The sequence below is a fragment of the Bemisia tabaci genome, chromosome 2 (genome assembly GCF_918797505.1).
Source record: "Bemisia tabaci chromosome 2, PGI_BMITA_v3".
Classification (NCBI taxonomy): Eukaryota; Metazoa; Arthropoda; class Insecta; order Hemiptera; family Aleyrodidae; genus Bemisia; species Bemisia tabaci.
The window spans coordinates 60,922,377-60,940,025 of NC_092794.1; the positions used below are offsets into that span (position 1 = coordinate 60,922,377).

At 38.2% G+C, this 17,649-nt stretch overlaps 1 protein-coding gene across 1 annotated transcript in view; it reads right to left on the reverse strand.

The window, feature by feature from the left end:
* The window catches only part of LOC109039637 (allatotropins), a 79,430-nt gene that overhangs the window by 22,288 nt on the left and 39,493 nt on the right, over positions 1 to 17,649 (reverse strand). The window contains exon 2 of the mRNA XM_019055215.2: positions 4,711 to 4,782. The gene's annotated coding sequence lies outside the window, so the exon portion shown is untranslated. The remainder of the gene's footprint in view (positions 1 to 4,710; positions 4,783 to 17,649) is intronic.

A 17,649-nucleotide genomic window follows, 5' to 3' on the forward strand; every position in this document is an offset into this window, starting at 1 on the left:
TAGCCCAGGCATAGAGATGGAAGCTTTGGGCAGTTTACTCGGTTTAAGATGTTTATGTTCGGAAGAAATGAAGATTCGCAAATTCCAGGTTGTTTTGCTAGGTCATTTGTGGACAAGATGAAGGAAAATTGAGAATTTCAGCAAGTGGCAGCTGTTGCGAGATCGTAGTATCGTGAAGTTAGGCTTATCAGCGGGAGCTATAGGGCAATTTTATTGAAATCTCAAATGGGCGACTATCAGCGCATTCTGACGGGCGTGAGCCGCAGTTTTTCCGTCTCGCGCTCTATGATTAATGGATGGCCAATGCAGGTTGCCGAGTTCTTCAATGAATTCGCTGGATTTATCTTGTTCTTGTGAAAGAAATAGTAATCGTAGTAGTATTGGTAGTAGTAGTAGTAGTAGTAGTAGTAGTAGTAGTAGTAGTAGTAGTAGTAGTAGTAGTAGTAGTAGTAGTAGTAGTAGTAGTAGTAGTAGTAGTAGTAGTAGTAGTAGTAGTAGTAGTCGTAGTAGTAGTAGTAGTAGTCGTAGTAGTAGTAGTAGTAGTAGTAGTAGTAGTGGTGGTGGTAGTAGTAGTAGTGGTAGTAGCAGAAGTATTGGTAGGAGGAGTAGAGGTAGCAGTTGCAGTGTTAGTATTGTTCGTATTAAATTTTTATTAACAGGTATTTAATTTTGTGTTGCATTATTTTTAAATAGTCCATTAAAATTACTACATACGTGTAAGAACATCTCTCTTGACCTCTGTAGAATCGTATGTAGTAGTGGCGGAACATATTCGAGGATCTCAAAAAGTAGAACCGACTGCGAGTCAAAATGAGTTTAACCGCACGAATTTGCGTCAATCCTCGAAGTGCCTTCATCTTGTAGAATACTTCACGCATATCCATGAAGTTGAAATAGTGGTATGCTTTGTTACTGCAAATTGTATAGACGCGCACGAGGACAAATTAGACCTACACACATCATTCTGTGGATTTTCTTCGACCGATTTGATTTGAATTTTCTAGTTTGGGCCGGAGTTGTTCCGCTAATTTGAAAAATCCTGCGTCTCTTTGTATATTTTGCCGAGTGTGGCACGGACTCGGCCGAAACCAACGGGAGGAGAAGTTTACACTTGTTTACATTCGCGTTATTTTGATAACCAAGTTGTAAAAAAAAAACGTGGTTCTTCATCCTGTAGTGGGTGTAGTGAATAACTTTTAATGAGGAACTATACCTACACCGTCGCGCTTTAATTATTTCCTTACTCAAATACCCTATCTCTACACTTCATTTTAATCATATTGTTAATATCCTGCCTCTCTACATTCCGTCATGATACTTGCACATAGTTTCCAGTTTAACATTCGGCAACCGAGTAGAGTGTGGGAGCTCGTGCATGAAAACGACACTGCCTCCCACACACGCACACACCTTCACAACGACACAGTGTCGATAGTGAGGAGAGGAAGGAGAGGGGGCGGGGGCTAACTCCGTCATCAACTTGTTATAATGTTAACGATTTCGGACTGAGCCCGAACTCGATGACTAAGCAGTTGAGCATCAGTTGCAACAGGTCGGGGCAGCAGCAGCCCCTTCAACCCCACCGCATCGTCGTTACTCCGCCGTTAGGGCGCCCCTTTTTTATGAGATGAGCCTTTTTTCCCGCGTGGGTCTGTGCTTTTTAGGGCTCAAGTAAAATATGGAGCTGCACCCTTTTGTAAAAGGAGCGAGGATATTGTTTTATTCGCTAAGCCGCCAATATCCGCCGTTACCTCCTTAGTTTTTCTCTAAAATCCGTATCGTAGTTGTTCCCTAATTGGATCGTATTTAGCAAAAAGGAACCAGCGCGATTACAGTGTTTCAAAAATTGTGCAACTTTTTGTTTTCTTTTAAAAAAAAGAAGAAAAAAAAAAACACATGTGCAGTAATAAAAAAAATGTGCCCAAAAACGGTTTGCAGAGGTGAGTCTATAGAACGTGTGAACTTAAAATTGCGGAAAACCAAAATCTTGGCTGATCTTAGTTTCGAGATATCTTAATTTGAAACTTTCAAAGTAAATTCAAGTTTTCTACTGATTTTCATCAGTTTCTTTTTATTCATTTGTACTTGGAATCTGTGTTAATCGTTTCACGTTTTTATTCTTCGCTAGATTCCTTTCAATCGAATACATACCCTTTCGTTACATGCAGACTTTTTAAACTGAACAATTTGCCTTCTGCTGCGCATGCAGCAATTGTTGTTACGAGTATGTTGTGCGTGCTGATCTCAGCTCCTTACATACTTGACTCTTCGAAGGCGTTTAATGTGTGAAAGTAGAGCACCCTGTTGGAGAATAACAGAAGTTAGATTGAACGAATCGATTAATCACTACTTCGTTCGTTTTCCTACAGATTGCGCTACTCGTGCACAAAAAACGCCTTCAGAGAGTCGAGTATGTAATTAGCTATAATCAGCACGCATAACATATTCGTAGCAACAATTGCTGCAGACGCAGCAGAAGGCGCGAATTGTTCAGTTAAAAAAAAGAGTATGATAAGAAGTCTGCATTTAACGAAAGGGTGTGTATTCGATCGAAAGGAATCGAACAAAGAGTAAAAACGTGAACCGATAAACACAGATTCCAAGGACAAATAAATAAAAAAGGTGATCACAATTAGTAGAAAACTTGCATTCACTAGGAAAATTTCAAATTGAGGTATCTCGAAATTGGGATCAGTTAAGATTTTGATTTTTCGCGATTTTAAGTCCACACGTACTATAGACTCACCCCCTGCAAACCGTTTTTGGGTACATTTTTGTAGCATTTTATTTTGCTTCAAGACCAGTGTGCGCAATGATGGCGTATAGGTTGTCTGAACACGATTCCGGACTTAAAGAGGCTTTTAAAAGTATAGAGACCTTAAAAATCAACAAAATAAAACGTACTGATGTAGCCAGTGCGGAAATTTTTCCAATTTGTTTTCCGGGCTGATTGTTGAAATAAATAGACAAAGCTATTTACAAAGAAGACAAAAGTGATATGGAGGGATCCAATTGGTAGAAGCGGTTGGCTGCGATGGAAAAAGAGGGTAAATAATATATTAACGAACGGCAACCCACGAGAGACCCTAAAGTTAGTCCATCATTTTCTCCATTAGTCTACAGGAACCAACCAATTCAACCAGTATGATCGCTCCATACTCCCTTTGTCTCTTTTGCTTATTGCTTTGTATATCGACTTCAACGATCAGCTCACTGGGCCCTCATTTTATCACGTCGTTAGAGGGCTCACTGCAATGATTGAAGAAGACCAGTTTTCATGGGCAGCTTAAAACATTTTTTTCTGTGCCCATGGTGTTTTCAAAAATTTCATTGAAGGAGTCAGATTATTTTGGTATGTGGTCTAGAGAAAATACGATAAATTTCATCTATTTAAAGCACGTCGTTTCCCTCCACGTTTGGTTATTTCATTTCAATCCTTAGAGGCTTTAAAAATCATAAATCCTACTTACGGGACTTCTCAAATATGCGGTTCGTTTTTGAAACGCCTCGTTTCTCCGCCGCGAGCGCCATAGTCGACGGCGGATCCCGACAAAAAGGGTCGTTTGAATATCGAACATCATTTTTCATCCGAAATAAGGCGGTGGAGGGGAGGGTGAAGCTCATGCATGTAGGTTGTAAGCGCACCGATGATGGACGTAAAGTAATTGGTGACAATCCACTGAAAAACACGTTCCTTACATTATGTTCTTTCGCTTCACGGTTCATCTGCGACTATCCTCCCCTTCCCTCTGAACTCTTGATCAGAGCAGATAACCTTCCCTCCTTCCACCACCAAGGAGCTATATTCATGGATGACTTCGGCGATGGAAGATTGTCAAATTGTGCAAAGACCATTTGCGACTTAAAAGTGTGGGTATTCGAGGTAAATCTCGCTTGAAATTACGAGGTGACATACCGTGGGCGAGGGTACTGGGGTCTAAAGCCCCCCTCCCAAAGCTTGCTTCAGACATTAATGTGGAGGCTTAAAAGGGCAGCATTGATAGAATGGGCCTGCTGCAAACATTTGCTAGAGCAAAAATAAAAGTTGCTTGCTTTAGAAAATGGTTCAAAAATCACGATGAGCGCATCAGTAAAGTCTGAAATGCATTCTCAACTTCACAATCTGCGTAAGGAATTTGCGTTTTTTTAGCGTCCCGCTTCAAAAACAATACTCCGGTGCATGTGAACATTCCGTTTGAGGCGTCGTTCCTTCCAGCCTCTGTGCAGTAGGATACTGCATTAAATTCAACATGGGGTTTATTCTTCATGTTAATCGTAGAAATGTTCAATTTCTGCAATGTCCTCTTCAGTATTTTTTAACCACTGCTTCCAAGTGCGTTCCTCCCATGTTAATGGAAAGAACTGCCATTTTTGCGAAACAGAGAGCAGAATCTAGAAATCTTGATCGACCGCGTATGCTTAGGCCAACGACGTGAATCCAATTTGACTCGCCCCAAGAAAATTTTTAGTCTTCAAAATCTCCGACAACTCCCCCTCCCTCTCAAATATTAGGACTCGTTGTGACTCAAAAGGTATGTACTTATTTATTCTTAAAACTTTAGAACTCTGCAAATTGTACAAGGGCCAAAAATTATGTCACTTGGTCTAAAATTCGGTCTCCAAGTCCTCCTAAACTTCATTCCTTCAATTTTCCTGCGCATTTACATTGGTACTTATTGCATGCTATAATGTTTGGATTTGCAATTTTACCTTAGAGATTGGAAATGAATCAGGTGTGGGAAGTTAACCGCACTGATGCGCTGATGGAGTTGAAAGCTCGCCCTGAAATAGACAAGAAACAAAAAATGAGTCATGCTAGGAAATATTTGCATTTTTGTTTTGTAAAAGTAATAAGTTCAGGATTTTAGTCGCCCTCGTGGTAAGTGATGGTAAGTTTCAGAGGAAGCGTTATGCGTTTGCCCAAACATGCATCATTTCGACCTGAGAGATTGAAGTCAAGCCTGGCTGCGAAAATTGATCAAACAAATATTTACATAGTGTCAAAGGAACCACTTATTTTTACACAATAAACCTTTATAAATGAGGTTCAACTACACATTCAACAGGTTTTAAAAGGAAAATGTCTGAACATATGTGCCATTAGTTCGCCCCATGCAAATATGTAATTTCATGGTTGAACTAGAGATGGTACGGATCCGTATTTCAGAGTGTAGTCCACTGAAAAAAAATTCTCGGCATTTTTACCAAGGTCCGTTGGTACCTTTACCATCTCACGTTTTTTTACCAATTATTGGTAATTTTACCAAGACAGACTGGTAAGCTAACCTAAAAACCGGTATTTTTACTGTTTTTTTCAGGTAAGAATACCGCTTTTATTGGTAATCAATTCCCGGTAACTTTGCCGTTTTATCTCGGTAATTCTACCACAGCCGATAAAAAATATTGGCGTTTTTACCAAGGTCCAGTAAAATTACCGAGAAAGTTCAATAATTTTACTTAGATTTCTCGGTAAAATTACCAATTCCATAAATGGTAATTTTACCAAGAAAGAACTGGGATCAAATAGAATCCTGAATTCTTGGTAATTTTACCCTTTTCTTAGTAAATACACCGAGATTTTTTTTTCAGTGTCCATATTCCATGTCCTGCTCTATTGCACGTATATAGAGGTTTGTTCAAATCTCTCTATGAAGATAAGACTGGTTTGTCTGAAGCTCTCAATTTAAACAAATATTGTGAATAACGATGATACTCACACTGGAACACGTTTTACAATTAGATAAAAATACGTTGACTAAGAACACGAAAAGCCACCTTTAGGCCATTATACTGCCGTGTTAGGGAAAAACGCCGTATGAACCTTCAGGCGTTGCCAAATTTCCTTTGTTAAGACACAAATATCCAGGTAAACCTTTAAATATTTTCCTTCCGATTTTTCAGATAATTTTGCTCGCAATTCCACCGAAAAGTCCTGAAAATTTCAAGGAAAAATATTCATAACTTTCCTCAAAAATAAAAACTTTATCGTGGGAGATTTGGCACCCCTTGAATGTTCATACGGCGTTTTTCCATAGCACGGCAGAATATGCATGTAGGCAATTTTTGACCGTGCCGGCATTCCATCAGAGTCCTTGGTCTTTTAGCGTGCTCATTCATTGAACATTTTCCTGGATAGGGACGAAACGTCTAACGGGCCTTGCAATTTTTGGCTTCCCGATGAAATATGGCGAGGAGGGTGAAATTATTAAAGGAGGCGGCGGCACACGAGGTTTAGCAACGCAGTGGGTGAGCTCAATCAATTTTATAGGCAGTTAAAACGCAGAGATAGCGTCGCACTGTGTGCTGTGCAGGTAAATCTGGAAATATTACTGGTAGGAACTTCCAACCAAGGGGCTTGGAGGACAAGGTGCATAAGAGCAGTTTTTGCTATTTCGAGAAATACGTGTTAGAAGTTTCGAAATTATATGGATCCTAATGGTAAAAAGAAAGGTCAGACTGATTTTTTGATGCTTAAAAATCCGAATTTGTGTGCGGATTTTTTATACATAGAATATGCATTAAGACTAGTTTTAATAGAATCTACTAGTATCTCGATTTCTCAAAAACTACTTATGCGCTCCTTGTCCTCCAAGCTCCTCAACTGAAGTATTTATGAGCCAACTGATAGTAGCCTATCTCGACGTGGTATCGATTGTCTTACATTGGTGTGGCGTAAATGATCGATTATCGATATTTCTCCATTTGGAACTGTAGTAAAGAATCGCTTATAAAGGTGTTCGTTGCGAACACCTTGATGTTGGATTCTTGGCCTGCACATATCCACATTTCATACTAGTTTCTGAACCAACCAAGGTTTATCTCGATTTTCGTCGGTGTTCAAGGAACTCATAATCTTAACAAGTTTTTGAGACTCCGTTTACTGGCCAGAGAACGACTGAGCGACTCTTTAATAATTGCGTCGAGAGTTATCACCCCAATGTTTATTTATTTCTTTTCGTGACGTGGTTGGATTAAGCGAACTTGTCCCGTCATAGTTGCCAAGGTTCGCGAAATTTAGTTTCTGACCAACAACCGAATCATCAAAGAATGAGTTATCGATCTCGAACCGAATCAATTTTCCATTTCACTATACTTATTTTTACTTTTGATTAAATATCCATATCACGGATGAAAGTCAACAACGAGCGAGGATTCTATAGAGTTGACTATTTCAACTGTCAAACATTTTTTATTTTTTTTTTATTTTTTTTTATTTTTTGGGTTTGTGTCGTTCGAGATGGTCCTAACCAGTGGCGTAGCGTGCTTTGCGATATATCGATAGATCTGCCATTCAAACCTATGGAAAAGGATCGACGAACAGCGTGTTCGTAGCAAACACCTCAATAATCGATTGTTTACCATATCTTCAAATGGAGGAATATCGATAATCTATCTTCCATGCCACGCAACTAGCTTGCAATGCTTGCATCAATTAATTTCGGATCACGAATTATAAAGCAAAAATTTTTCTCTGAAAGATCTTTGGGAAAAAATGTTGTCCCAAATTCGAACGGAACTAAACGTTTTCAGCGTCGCAATTTTCCTGTCATACTTTATTTTTTACATGGAAAACTATTCATCGTCATTTCTTGAATATTTTCTTGATTTTTCTTCAGCAACAGAGGAATATTCTATAAAATTCAAGACATATGTTGTTTAGGTCTATTTATGAAAATTGAAATAAGAGCGGACATTTTGGGACATTGTAATACGAGTTACGCATGTTTGCAGTTTCACTGTCGCGTCGATATTTTGCGTATTGCTTCAATTCCAATGGCGTGGCGTGAATTGCGATATATCGATTGTTGTGCCGTATAAACCCATGAAAAAAGATCAATTATCAGGGTGTTCGCAGCGAACACCTTAGTAATCGATTCTTTACCATAGCTTCAATAGCGAGATATCGATAATCGATTATTCACGCCACGCCACTGTTCAATTCATACCTTGTCTAGAGGCCCATTACTTCGGGCTGGTTTTACTTGCATTTACAATATTTACTATCTGCGCGTCCGACATACTTCGAAAGCCAAATGATTGAGGCCTTTATGGTCGAATACGGTGATAACGTCAGAGGTATGATTTCTGTTTAGGTATACAGAACGGGGGATAGTATACAATGTGAGAGCACCCTTCCCCCTCCCTTGTTCTCGTTTACGACTTTAATCAAAACAGCCCCCCTGCTGCAAGCATGAATGAACGGAAAAGCTTCACCCACGATTCTGTTTTAGATTAGAAGCTTCAAAGTTTCAATTTTGAGGGTTCCTGGAAAAAAAAGAATATGCGCTCGTTCGCCGTATAGGTCGTTTTTGACCAAAATTGTAAAAGTTCAGAAATTTAATCGGACTAGACGAGAACAAAAGGACATATGATCAAACGTATGAAAAACTGGGAAATATTAACTCGCTTAAGTAATTATTATTCCATTTATGTGATATCATTTCCAGCACCGGGTGATATTTTTCACTTGGTGCCGGTATTTTTTTTTATCCCCCATAGTTTTCGGTTATAGGACATTTCGTCAACGATTTTTTGTCCGCGCACCTGTTTTTTCCAGTAATTTACGTCCACGCGTTTTTTCGGCACGGGAGTTCTGGTCCACGTGCCAGTTGAGACCCAAAGTTAATTGGCCCACATGTAAATACAAAAGACAATTGCTCACGACGTTTTTGGATGAAAATATACATGTATAATGTCTTGGGAGAATGAGGGTTTGCTTGTTTTTTTGTTTTGTCTGTTTGGTCCAACGGAGAATAATATATAGTTGAGAGTTTTGGTAAAAATGGGGGAGCGTCAATTCCATGAGACAAAATTCACTAAAACTCTCTTCTACACCTCTTTGGTGTAACATAACTTAATTATCTTTCAAAAAATTCCCACCTTTTTATACCTGAACCGGATAAACCTCTATATTTGCCTCAACTAAAGGCTCTTAGATTTTTCCTGTGTACGATAAGTATCTTAATTTATTTTGCGAGGAAAGATCTGTACTTTTAAAGGATGTCCTTAATACGTTCAATTTCGTATAATACTGTGCAACAACTCTGTTGTGAAATAGTTGCTTCAGGCGGCTTCCGCACGGCGGGCGGGCGGCCAGCGCGCATTGGCGCCTACAAACCTAAGTGGATACTTCAAGCATTACGCAATGCGTGAAGTATCCACTTAGGTTTGTAGGCGCCAGTGAGCCTCTCGAGCTGGCAGCACGCCGCTCCGCTCTGATAGGCTTTAATATTTATACTCGCATAGTCAGCGTTTTTTAACTCATGATTTTGAAATGTTTGCACACTCTGCATTGATTATTCTCATTTAAATTGATGAGGAAAAAATATGTATCAATTTATCAAAGGAGAATAATAATATAATGTGTGTTTTCTTAAATATTGGTGGTTCAGTGTCAAAAATGATTTCCAAAGCACTTTAATTTTTTCTTTTACATTTTGTGCTTTTATTGTGCTGCAGCGAGGAGTACGCGCAACCAAACGCTCAAAATTTTACGTATTTGACTCTAATCGATCGATGTACAAATGGGTTAAAACTAAAGATTGCGTGCTTCTTGGTTTTTACCCTCTTTTATTCATTTTTGCAGTTTCTGTCGGCACAACTGCGGCTCATTGAGATTAATGTCGCTTAGAAAAGGTTTTACAAATATTTGTTACGTTTTAAAAATATAAATGTTTTCAAAATGGAGTAATAATTTCGTAAAGAAAAAATAAAAAAATAAAAAAAATTACCTATACATATGTAAGGTATATTGCACATTCAATATTTTAAGGATAGAAATAAAACCAAATATTCACCAATGACAATTTAAAAAAGATGATTCAAAAGGAGAAAGTAATAACATTTCATTTAGAAAATGAGCAACCATAACAACACCTCCTTCTCTCTGGATTTCTCATTTCCATATTGCCAATATAATTTTACATACCGACTAAAATATAACGCTTGGACCAAGTCACTGTTGCTTATTTTACGTGTGGGCGTAAACTACTGGACAAAAAAGGTGCGCGGACAAAAAATCGTTGACAAAATGTCCTGAAACCTAGTTTTCCTGTAGAAGTTCAAATTAAGAGTGAAATTTTGCAACGTTTGATATTTAGGTACACTCCTGAAAAATGACACATTTTGCGCCGCTCGGGGTAGTTATTCAATGAAAACGGTCGGATACTGTAAGGAAACTTTTCAATTTTATATATTTCGAACGTAGAAGTTTTAAAGTGGTTTAATTGTATTTCTTGTTAAATTTTCCATGGTAATTATCCCATCACAACAATTTCACGAGGAAACCTATCTATTAATATCTAATCTATGTTTTTACATCCGACACAAGCTTAAGAATTCAACGAATGAGGCTCGCACTGGCGCGGTGCGGCTGTGTGGCGCAATTTCGATCTCAGGCGCTTGCAAGCAACTATTCCTGCTCAGTGAATGGCTTGGTCGTATCTAGAGAATTTAAGGCGTTTTGGTTTTGCGCGCTGGATGACATATCCTATCATTGTACTGCCGTTAAATGCTATCTTTCTTCTTCTTCTTTTTTCCACGAACGAGTATTGCATAGCCCTGTTTGTCAAGTCATCTAGTATCAAGCACTTCAAAACATTTAAACACTAAATAAAATCCGGAAATCGTTAAAAATAAAGGATTCGTTAAATCAGTAAAAAACAGCAATAAAATATTCAAACATCTTCAGGAGAAGGGCGCCAGCTTTGTGCCCATCTCTTAAACTGTCGTCCAGATAATCTTTTCATTAAGGGTTGTCCGGTCATACAAATTTTCTCTAGTCTCTCTTCATCTGTTCGGTCAACGTGCTCTGACCATCGACGTGCGATGATAGCTTTGGATATGATCAATCATTATATGAAGGCGAGTAGGAAATAGACACTGTTGATAATCCTTCAACGGGGAAGATCGGTCATGAAATGGAAACTTCAAGAAGTGTATATCTTTGTCAATACAAAATTTAGAAGTTTTAAAGTGGAGTTTTAAAGTTTTCTCGTAAAGATTTATTCGAAAGTCATCCCTTAAAATATATAAAGGTTCATAAGGTAGGAAGTGTTTAATTTTAGTCCAAAATGTAACTTCTTTCAATGGTTCGTTCCACTCTGGGTCGTGAGGTCTCTTATTCTAAAAGAGATTATTCAATCGGCTAACTACTTTCCAGTAAAACGGGACAGCGATGGACATGTTGAAACATCATACTGCCGTGCTAAGAAAAAACGCCGTATGAAAATTCGAGAGTTGCCAAATTTCCTCCGATAAAATGTTAATTTTTGAGGAAAGTTATTGATATTTTTCTTCTAAATTTTCGGCTACTATAAATCACTCTGCGAATGAAATTCTGTGAAAAATCGGGAGAAAAATATCCACAAATTTTTCAGGAAATACGTATTTTATTGAAGGAAATTCGGCAACGCCTGAAGGCTCATACGGCGTTCTTCCTTAACACGGCGGCATATGCATAGCTGTCCCTTTATGCGCTTAGGCTACTCAAGTGCCGTAAATCTCATTTTCCCGGATGAAAGTTGTAAAAATTTCACGAGAGAACGGAGTCCGATTAAATTGACATACTTCTGTCAAATGGAACTATGTGAATTAAGACATGAGCCCTGAGACCCATAAGAATATATGCATAACAGGGCTCATGTCATAATTCACGTAGTCCCGTTTGGCAGAAATACGGCCAAATGGACTGACCACTTTCACACGCTCGTAATCGTTCCTATTTTTCATATCGGGTCTGCCTCCGCAGTGATGAAAATGCGCTCTTTTCGTAAGAGCTGTTTTTCTCATAGAACGAGAGTGCGCGCGATGTAAATGCGCGTTCAAATCACTCCAGTAAATTGCTCGGCCATATTTTTTAAAATGACCACGAAAGTAATTCACAGTTTGAGAGAACTTCAAAGGAAGCTCAATGCGTGGGCTATCGTTGACAAAGAGCTGCATATTTTATCACCATAGTAGTAATGACCTTTAAGAAGCATTTTCAAAAAATTTTGAAAAAATGATACAAATTATTTTATTTAACCGAAGTGTAAGTCAAGTCTGGTAAAACGTGTATAAAATGTTTTAAAAATTACTTGTTTTTCAGAGTTTTTCTAATAACATATTTCAAACATTTTTTGTATTAAAAAACTGTAAGAGTATTTTGTATTTAGGAGTTATTTCTTATCACTGTTTATACTGAAATATTTTTTCTCGTAAATTTTACTCGGCAAATTACCCGAGTTCGGTTTCTTAAAAGGAAAATTTTAAGAGGTTTTTTTGACAGTTGTTGCCACCAGGGACTGGCAGACTCTGATTTCCAGGTAATTCTAGAATGTGTTCAGAAAATCAGTTTTTGCAACTTGATTAGACCATGCAAAAGACATATAAATTTGGCGCCGATTTAATTTTTTTCACACTTGATATGATCTTTGTGGCCTCCTGAATAGGATGAGCTTTGAAATTTGAGCATTTAGATGTCAGTACCAAAAAAAGTTAAAAATTTGAAAAGACTAAAATGTTACTAAAGAGAGACTAAGACTAAAAGTCAAAAACCTTTGGCAGCATAAGATAGAGCATTAGAGTTCGCCTATAAGTCTAATAAAGTCAGTGCAGCGCTCTGGGAACTCAAATTAGAAATCGAAATGAAGTATTGATTCGCCACAGGGTCTCTGGCACTACTAAAATAAATGACAAGACGTCTCGCCCTGGGGCCTTAGGAGGTTAAGTAAACTGATTAACCAATCAAAAAACAATTCTAAGAAGATCTCTGCGCTACCTCCTTTTTTTTAAGTAGCTGTCCTCTCCTCACTCATGGTGTATTAGATGATTTACGAGTTAAATAACAGTGGTCCCTACACCCATTTAGGTTTTCACGATGTAAGCAGCTCGCATGAAGAGGGGCGGGGCTCTCCTAGAGCGGAAACGAATGACGAATTGCGAGGGGATGCATCTGCTCCTGGACATCGAGCGGCTCGGGGGATTTCTTGATTCTCATACGAAATTGACGTAAGCTTTTAGCTCAGTTGCAATTCATTTTCGCTCGCTTCGTTGGTTTATTTTGATGTACCAGAAACGCTGGCTCTGTTAGCCGATTTGCCTAGCAAAATTTCCTCATTGTAAGAAATCGGATAAGCGGGTTTAAATTGGAAAATCGGCAAATGGATTCCGATCTCGGTGTACTCGATTTGCTCCATTAACGATACTCGTCACACGATATAATGGTGACTTTCACCAGAGTTTCATTATTATGAATGATTTCAGCCATGCTAGAGATGACTGCAATGACGTGATTAGGGCAGCAGGATCTCTCGGTAAGTTCCCTCTTGGAGCTTGGTCGAGTAAGGACTCTTTTTAGCGAGCATAGCTGTGTGCTATTCGGTGTCTTCTCGGGTTTCAAAAAAGTGCTGATTGCGATGAGATAAAATATATCAATACACACCAAGATTGCACACCAAGGAACATGCTTGTTTTAAAATCGTTTTATTTTGATCTATAAGAAACACATTTTTTAAAAATACCTGAAAATGTTTTTAAGCAATTCTGGGAAACAACTTAGGCATTCTTAACTTTTGAAACTCTCTTTTAATTGTTGAAAAAATGCTACAAATTCATTAAATCCTTAATTGAAAATGTTTTTGAAATAAATTAAAAAATCTTTTTAAAACTTTAACTGCTTTTTGATGACTTTTAACGTTTTGAAAATAATTTAAAGTAATCATAAAAAGAACTTTAAAAACTTTTTATAACGCATAAATGTCACAGTAACTTATAATCTTGTACATTTCCAAGTCGTTTTTTCCTAGTTCCTCTGAAATATTTTATTTTTTTTACAGAAATTTTAAAAATATCTTTTGAGCGTCGTTGTGTTGCCAGGGTATAGTTACATTTAGAATGCTAAAATCTACCAAATACATGTACAGATAAACTTTCTGAGGCAATAATTATATCACAAAAACGAGAGAAAAAAGCTGAGAGTCATCTTCATAACTGAATCATAGCTGTTTTATTGCAAACGCGGTTTTGACAAAGAAACCGTTTTTTATGGACATGAGTAGATTGAATGAAGAATTAACGAGCTTTTTAGTGGTGGCTGAGCGGAAAGTAAGAGGCATTTGTGATGATACGTTGACATTAAAACTGAAGGGGAAAATGAGCTTCCCACTCTCATTAAAAATTATACTCTGCATTCCAGTGGCGTAGCGTGCTTTGCGATATATCGATTGTTATGCCATTTTAACCTATGGAAAAGGATCGATAAACAGGGTGTTCGTAGCGAACACCTTAATAATCGATTCTTTACTATAGGTTTATATGGCAGAACAATCGATACATCGCAATTCACGCCACTGCTGCATTCCTCTTTGTGAACATAGCACAATCTAATTTTACACCGCATCACGCGCACTTGCTGCATAATGTATTAAACGTGTCACGAATGCCAGAGCAGAAGAGATTCTCATACACTAATTTGTCCTGTTTTCCGAATAATGTGGCGGAAATCATTGTGATGAAATTTCAAAATTAGGGAACCACAGTTGTTTTTTTGGCTAACATATTTTCTCGGCGGATGATGGTTACTTCACCCCGAAAGCAAAAAGCACAGACGAATGTCATACAGAAAAGAGAGAGGTAATAGATACGGCATTATTGCAAAATGTTGAATTTTTCCCAATGGACAGTATTCTTAGATATATTGTAGTTCTTATAATACTTTTTTATCAACACAACGAATTGTAGTCCATTCATTCCAAGAGGACTATGTACTTCATCTTCATTTCTGATAGATGTTTGGCACAGCTTCAGTAAACCTTATGTAATTTTATTCAAGGTGATTCGATGGACGCCATATTTTGTGTCAGAACGGTATGCGATATATCGCATCAGTTGGTTCTATTTTTTCAGCTATTCGTAATTTTTCTTCAATTTTGAGATCGCAATTCTGTTGTCAGGAGACTAAAGCACTCACTTACCAATTTTAACAAAGAAATTCAACGTACTAAAGGCGTGGATTTTTTAGAGAGAAAACATCGCATTCGATACTGATATCGAAACTGTACTCGAATACGATATTTTCTCTCTAAAAAAAACACGCCATTATTACGTTAAATTTATTTGTTAAAATTGGTTAATAAGTGCTTTAGTCTCCTGACAACAGAATTGCGATCTCAAAATTGGAGAAAAATGACGAGTAGCTGAAAAAATGGAGCCAATGGATGCGATATATCGCATGCCTTTCTGACACAAAATATGGCGTCCATCGAATCACCTTAAGATCCATTTGTAGAGTTGAATTTTCAACCTCTCCAGCTTGATAAGATGATATTTTTCACCGAGTGAGGGTACCACCCCAAGAAAAGAAAACCAGTTGAAAAGTTGAAAGGGAAACTTAAGTATGACGTCACATGTAGTATTTCACTCAGCCTCGGTGAAGTTGTATAAAAAGTTCTGACAAAATCATACGCCTTGAAACTCCTGAAGCCTGAGAGGAATGCCAACTTCTAAAAAAGAAAAAGGAGAGGAAAAATGCATTGATTTCTTTGAATTAATTTATTCGTGCCGTCATTAATGTTTAATTTCCCCTCCTAAATGCATTCTCGAAAAAGATGAATAAAGCTCATCGGAGAAATCATGGGATATAATCAAAATTAATTTGAAATATTCTAAGTGACCTTTGCTTTGACCTTAAATCCATTAAAAATTTCGCTACAGGTGAGACAGTTTATCTCGTCTGGCGAATTAATTTTTTGTCTACATTTAAATGGAAGACAGTGTCACTAACTTTTAGGATCCACCACTGATTACCTCTTACAAAATAATCTCTCCAACTATAGCCTGAAACGACACAATCGCTTCATGCTGTTCTGTTGTAGCTTCGAAGAGCTGTTTATCACCCACTGTGGCATATGCTGTGTTTTTGTTCAGGTTTGAGTTTATCTCATTAGTTTTAAAGATAACTTATTGTCCTTTTTTTGCGATGATAAATTTATTGCGTCCAACTGAATTTCTTCAACCCTCTTTAATTTTTGACATGTTCGTTTCTAATCTATGTCGATCTTCCAACTCTGGGTTTTTCCGTTTTACATTAAGAAGAGATTCTGTGATCCCTTAAAAATAAAATAAGTGAGCAATGAATCCACCAGCCAAAATCTCTGTCTCTACTTCGATTTTTTCCCGAGCTTCAAAGTAAACATAACACCAGGCGCAGTGTTGATTAGAAGGGGTAGGGTAGTCACCTAAAACCGACTCAATCATTTCACGAGTATTAATGTGTCTCTGAACAAATGTTTGCCACCTCAGCTGTTGTTGTCGCATTGTGCTTGAAATTCTGTTACCAAATTAACTAAGCGACACAATGTATGTTTCCGTATCATGTGGAGGAGCATTGATGAGTACCAAATTTCGGAACTTTTGAGATTTTCCTGATTATTTCCCGGAACTCGTACCTACCAAATTCCGGAACTTCTATAATATTTTTGAATTTTCCCGGATTTTTTTTTAAATTTTTTTTGCTGGTTTATTGGCTTTTGTTTTGTTAGGAGCCCACAGCCATCTATAGAGTAGATTTATTGTCCGTAGGCATCAGGGCGATAAGGATATCCATGCTCCAGGCTTTTCAAATTTTCAGTGATTAAGGCCGTGTAGAACCTGTTCCTGCAGATCTACTCGTCAGTACCCGGAACTTTTGATGTTCCCGAAACGTTCCGGATCTTTTGCATTTTCCGGAACTTTCTTAGGACTTTTCAAGAAATCTAAAAAGAATTCCGGAACCTTCACTGGAAAAAAAACACATTGGATGTAGAGTCCAGACTCTTAAAAACATCGACAAGAAAAAGTACTCTTGATTCAATCAGAATCTAGCTTAAATCAAGAACCAAGCCTCTTAATTTAAGTGGATTTCGTTTTCATTCAAGCAGAAATCCGATTGAATCAAGGGTATTTTTTCTTGTCAATGTTTTCAAGAGTCTGGACTCTAGATCCAATGGGTTTTTTTCCGGTGTTTGATGGTCATGGACTGGGAGAAGTTTGGACAAAAGAGTTCCGAATCCCGGAACTTTTGTCGAACGCAGAATAGGAGCTTTGAGAAATTAAGCCTGCAGGTGCGGCAACGGAGAAGAGAGTTTGATGCCAGGTAGGAGAGGAGGACCGGATATCCGGTCATCGAGTGGGGCGCCGCGATCCGGGAAGCGGGAAGTGGGCCGGCTCAATTTCCATACTCATGTTTGCCTGCAAATTAATACCGATCGCGGGAATTTTTTCACAAGATTAAAATCCTTGCAGGGGAGTCGCGTGCCCAATGACGCACGGCTCCTGCCGCACTAATCTTTCAGAAATTTCCTCACTCACGCAGGGGGACAAAAATTATCACCGTTCCTTTTCCTTTGTCACCAGCAGCGAGGCGGGAGGATGCATACGGCAAAGCTTGCGGCCTCGTGTTGAAAGCTCGATTGCACGTATTTCTGCCAAACGGAACTATGTGCTGTATGACGTGAGCCCTGTTATGCATACATTCTTACGGGTCTTGGGGCTCATGTCTTAGTGCACATAGTTCCGTTTGGCAGAGATACGTCCAATTAAGCGCTCGTCGCTGCTCAAATAACGTTTATGATAGGATATTATTTTTCCTATGAACCGCAACTCATTCACGGACTCTCCGTAAGGCTATGA